General features: G+C 34.4%; 1 non-coding gene across 1 annotated transcript; it reads right to left on the minus strand.

Moving 5' to 3' along the window:
• Positions 1–2988: 2988 nt before the first annotated feature.
• Positions 2989–3091, minus strand: LOC141413143 (U6 spliceosomal RNA). The gene has a single exon (XR_012437964.1). It is a non-coding gene; the product is annotated as a U6 spliceosomal RNA (small nuclear RNA).
• Positions 3092–6000: the final 2909 nt, after the last annotated feature.

Here is a 6000-nt window from a genome sequence, read left to right on the forward strand (position 1 = left end):
AATTACAGACTGCAATAACCAAATTTAGTGGTCAACCTTTCCTGATAGCTAAAATATTTGAATACTGCACTCAACAAAGAAACACACATTGGATTTTAGTTAGGATTGTAAAAAGAGTTCAGCATTAAAGAACAAATTATTTCATTGCTCTACTCATTCTCTGTGCATCTTTTTACATTCTCTCATTAAGTATTCACAGCAACCTGGCAAACTAAAACCATAAAATCCTTAGATTTAGAAGAAGACTTTGAGCCCAAGAAAAACAACTTTCCCAAGAGCAAAAAGCTGTTGGTTATAGAACTATGACTTTTTCTGAGATTGGGACAATTTCCACATGTCAAGCTAATCTAGACCATGTACTTAATTGCATTACTGTCAAGTCATTGACTTTTCACTTTATTTTCCCTCTTTATTATAGTCTTCATAAAAGTTTTATAGCCTACAAATTTGAAGGATATATTATAGAATTCTGATGGTACCTTTGAGATTGTCTGAAATACTCTTAGGAATTAATGTATTTGGCAAATGTTTTCATGTAGCTATTACAATAGTAATTTTCTTTATTATTTTTTACATGGAAGTGGAAGACTAATTATAGATCATGAAGAAAAGATAGCTAACAGTATCCAAAACAGTCATCCAGGTAAGATTTCTGATCATGAATGACTCTTGGTAGTCCTAGTTTAAATAAAGTAAGTCAAAGTAAGAAATTTTGGAGTCCAAAACACTTGTATAATATTTAAGGTGTGAATTGCATTTATATTTTTATTAATATCTTCCTTAGTAGTCTAGAGTTCAAAATAATTTTTAAAATTAATCTAGGACATTTACAACATGAGAGTGTTGCCTGAAAAAGTGTTCAATTTATTTTGACCTTGAAATCTTAAGTCTTATCTATTCTTGTATAAATAAGAAAAATACTTTTAAATTTAGCAGAAGGTGTGCTTCCTCCATAGCCACATTATAGAAAATTGGTCCTGCTATAAAGATGAATTATTTAATTTTTAAAGTGAACACATTGTATTTAGTTGTTGAATATATCACATAGTTACATGTGTCAGTAAAATATGATTTGTGTAACTAAAAGATCAAATATCCAGCCATTTATTACTTACATTCTTTCCTAATTAAGTAATTAAAATAATTTGCTTTATGTATCTTTGAGTTGTTCAATTTAGGCACTCCTGATCTGTTACTGTGAGTTTTATTTATCTCCCATGTTAAGGTGACCATCTCTTGTTAACATACCGGGTAGTGAAAGGTTCATATTATACATTTTTAAAAATTAATAAAATTTTTGACAGTGCTGAGTATTGAACCAAGTACATCATAAATTCTAGGTAATTGTTCTTCCACTAGGTACACCTCCTGCCTTTTTTACCTTTTGTTTCTTTTCATCAGTATACGAGATGCTCACAAATGCATTGCATGGTGAAGAAGCATTATTTCTGCAGAAAAATTCCACATATTGTAAAGGATTGAAAGAAATGACATTGTGTTGTACTAAACAGGATTAACTGGATTATAATTCTCTACTCAGTCCAAAAACAATCTCCAGAGGCTGTGCTTTTCAATACTGTCATAGGAAATAAGACTGGAGTGTGAATACCATAGAAAAATGAAAATGATCCCCTTGGTCTTTTTGAAGGAGTATGACAACAGTCTATTATAACATGGCTGATTTTCTCACTTTTGTATTATTATTATCAATTATTATTTGTGGTGCTGAGTACTGAACTCATGGCCTTCCAGATGCTAAGCAAACAGTCAAACACTAAGGCACAAACTGAGCCAGTTTTTCCCTTTTTGCAGAAAAATGGCTTACCACTGAACTCCAGCTCCAGTCAGTCCTCATCTTCTATGAATATGTCCAGGGAAATGACTCTAGGATCACACCATTTTTTTCACTTGAAGTGTAAAATCATATGTTCTCTGATTAAGAAAATTATATATATATATATATAATCTCTGTATCTACAGCCATAGATGTATATGCATATAGGTGTATATGTATTCACATGTAAACACACAATTGCATGTATGTATGCACATGTGTATGTGTTTATATGTAACATATGACAGAATCTTTCTGATAACTTGCTCCACAGGCCTTCTATTAAGGTTTCTCTCTTACTATTAGCTGTGGTTCAAAGTAGATAACCTCTGATAATCCCAATGAATTTTTGCCATGGTAGGAAAAATGACAGGTGCATTTGAGCCTTGTTTGTAACACAGATATGAATGAGATAATAGCTGGACGTAAGCTTCTTAGCTTCTTCCCCAAAAGGATTAGCAAATGTGAACAGCACATTCACTTTCCCCTGAACTTTGCTTGCTCTACTATCAGTTGGAAAGATTTGAAAGGAGTCTTGTTTCTGCTCCATAGTTTTCTGTGCAGTACAGTGCGTATAGGTTGAAATTCGTTGTGATCGAGTGTTTCATTCTAAACTGAACAGTTTTTACTGAACACTTGACAAAGCTGTGATGTGTCTTAACAAAATAAGTGTACTCCATTAGAATTGTTCTTAATACCATTACTCCAGAAAAATCAAGCTCTTTGCTTGACACTGTCAGCTTATGGTACAGATTCTACCAATGACACTATTTTCTTTGATTCTGATAGCACTCAGATGGTTTATGGACATTGGATATAGCAGTTTACTTTTAGGAGTCAAATTTTGATAAATCCTTGCATTCAATAAACACAAAGAAATGAAAGAGTTCTGAATGCATTAATAGCTTATCAGTAGTTTACTGAATATTCATTCTACAATACTCTCCAGGTATGGTCCTAAAATATTTTCTAACAAGACACAAGAGTTATATGCTTTCAGTATTTTATATTTTTGGAATGTTTATTTAAATCTCTTTTCCTCAACAGCACAAAAGAGTGTTAAAGAAAGTGCTTTACCCAGGTAGGATTTTATGGGTTTTTTTAAATGTATATGTATATATATATATATATATATATAATTTATATAACTTATATATTTTATGGAACACTTCACAAATTTACATGTCATCCTTACAGGCCATGCTAGTTTTCTCTGTATCATTCCAATTTTAGCATATGTGTTGTTGAAACAAGCACTTAAAAATGTATATTAACTAATTATAGACACAGAGATAAAAAACTAATGTTTGTAGATTGCTGACCCTGTGCTAGACATCCCTTTATGTGCATAATATTTGTGATTTCCTATTGTTATTACACCATATTTGCAAAGCATCTGTACTATTATAACCGAGTTTTATTTATTAGGCAACTATAACTCAGAGTGGTTGATTAATTGCTTTATGATCCATTAATTAACAAGTAACCAGTTGACTGTCATACTACCTGGATCACCAAAGGATTCTCTTGCCCCTCTCCGTACATTGACAGGGATCTGTGTACCAATGGAATCAAGATGCATATCCATACCAGATCAATTCAGAAAATCAAAGCTGAACAATGGAATATTCTGTACATGTCTGTTAAGTCCATTTGCTCCCTGGTGCAATTTATTATCTCTGAGTTGTATCTGTTGATTTTTTGTCTTGAGATCTATCTATTGGTTAGAGTGGGGTATTGAATAATCACTATTATTAAATCTGGATTTTTCTGTCCTTTTTATATAATAGTGTATGTTTTATAAAATTGACTACATCAATATTTGGTGCATGTACATTTATAATTGTTATATTTTCTTGATAGATTATTCCCTTTTTTATTTGTTGTATCCTTTTTTATCTCTTGTGAATGATTTTAGATTGAAATCCACTTTGCCAGATATCAGTATAGCTTCTCCTTTCTTTCTGTTTCCACTTGCTTGGTCTATCCCTTTTCATTCTTTCACTTTTAATCCATGTGTGTTGTTGTAGGTGCCATGTGGTTGTATTTTTTTTTTAACTCAATTGGCAAGTTAGTGTCTTTGATTGGATAGTGAAGACCATTTACTTTTAAGCTTCTGATTTGGAGGGTTTTCTTGTTTCCTGTGGCTCTGTTTTATTTTTCCTGGGTTGTTTTGAGTGTTATTGTCTTTCATCTTTATTCATCTTTGGGCTTTGCTTCTTTATTGCATTGAATATGCTTGATTCTTTCCTAATTTTCCTGTGTTCATATATTCCTCTTTCAAAATTCATTCTGTCCTGGGTCTGGTGTTTGTGACTATCTTCTTTCCTCTTCTGTGTGTATTATTCCCTTAATTATCTTCTGTAATAAAGGATTGATGGATAAAACTGCTTTAGTTTATGCTTATCCTTGAAGGTCTTTATTTTTCCATCAAATCTGAAGAGTATCTTTGCTGGATTTAGTAATATTGATTGGCAATTATTTTCTTAAGGAGCTTAAAATATATCATTCCATGTTTTCCTGGCTCTTAGGGTTTCTCTAAAAGATCTGATGAACTACTGACATATTTCCCTTTGTAAGTAGGAATTTTTCTCTTGCAGCCTTCAATATCAATCTTTGGCCACTTGTCTGGGAATTTTGATTATGATGTGGGATGTAGATGATCTTTTCTGGTCATGTCTATTTGGGGTTAGAGAAGGAGAAAGGAAGAAGGAAGTTGAAGACTGTGAGGTGAAGAAAATGGAATGAAGATATAAGAAATAATAGTGTGCAAGAACACTATAATTAATGAAGAAAAAGATAATATAGAAGGGAATGAAAAAGTTTAAGAATATTGTTAATACAAAAAGAGAAAAGAAAAACACATGCATATACATTTATGGCTCAAGTGATAGAGCACTTGCCTAGCAAGTTACAGTCCCTGAATTGAAATCCAGTACTGCCAAATAACATAACTTAAAAATAAGTATATAAAAATGAATTCATGTCAGTAGTTTATCATTGCTGAGGAAGAAAGTGTATACTAGCTGGGCTCTGCCAGTGCAGCAGGTATTTTCTCTGAATCTCTGAACCTCTGGGTACAGCCTGGTATGGTGGTCAATGGTCAGTAAGGTTCTGAGCCATGGGCATCAGCTGGAAGGGAGCAAGGGGCTTGTGCTTCCACAAAGCAGCCACTCCAGGGGGCAGAGAAGGCCTGGGGGTAGCCCAGGCCCACAGCAGTATTTATGATGGGGATGAGGTGACTCTAGACATACATGGCAGCAGCAACTGTGGGATACGCAGTAGAGGAATATCCATGTGCAGCTAGCTCTCTCTATACATGTATGTGGAGTGGTGGGACCAGGTATGGAGAATGCCAGGACAAGCTCTGCTGAGTTTGCCTGCTCCTGTGGCTTGCAACTGGGTGGGGGACTCTGGGTATGGGGTAGGTCTGGCTTCTACTGACTGTGGATTACCATCGCACCCCTAGTCTAAGCTTGTGTTCCATTTGCTAATTGGTATCTTGCATGTGCGCTCACACCCACCCACACACAAGCACAAACAGGTGGGGTGATAGGTCTCGGTTGGAGGTGTGGGTCAGGGCACACTCTACAGAGTATTCTCTCTCTCTTGTGGCTTCTGCTATGCAATGACTCAGGGCATGGGGTTGCTCTGCTTTGTTCAGAGTCAAGTTTGCCTTCTCTCACCTAGTTCACTGGACTGATGTGCCATTAGCAAAGTGGTGTCCAATGTGTAACTAGCTCTTGCCACACAAATCCCACAAAAACATGTAGGGTGGAGTGTCTAGGAATGAAACTGGAGAGGGATCATTTTACTATAAGAATATCTCCATGTAGATCATGTTGTATTTATTATATTTAACATCTAAGGGATGTTTTTAGTTTGTTTCTCTACTTACTGATTTTTTTCAGTTTAGTTTCCCCTTTAAGCAACTATGGCTGGTTCGTTCCATGATGTTTTTCCATTTCATGTAGTCTTTACTTTTTTTTACTGTCTTTTCTGCTTTTATTTCTTTTTTCCCCTATATTTTCATTTCTGTCATGTATGCATTTCTTATTTGTGTAAATAGTATCAGAAGCACAAAGAACTTAAGTGTTTTAAAAGGTCATAGATACTAATCAAAATGCACTATATACATCAACCTGCATTTAACATCCTTGGAAAAT

The sequence above is a fragment of the Castor canadensis genome, chromosome 10 (genome assembly GCF_047511655.1).
Source record: "Castor canadensis chromosome 10, mCasCan1.hap1v2, whole genome shotgun sequence".
Taxonomy (NCBI): Eukaryota; Metazoa; Chordata; class Mammalia; order Rodentia; family Castoridae; genus Castor; species Castor canadensis.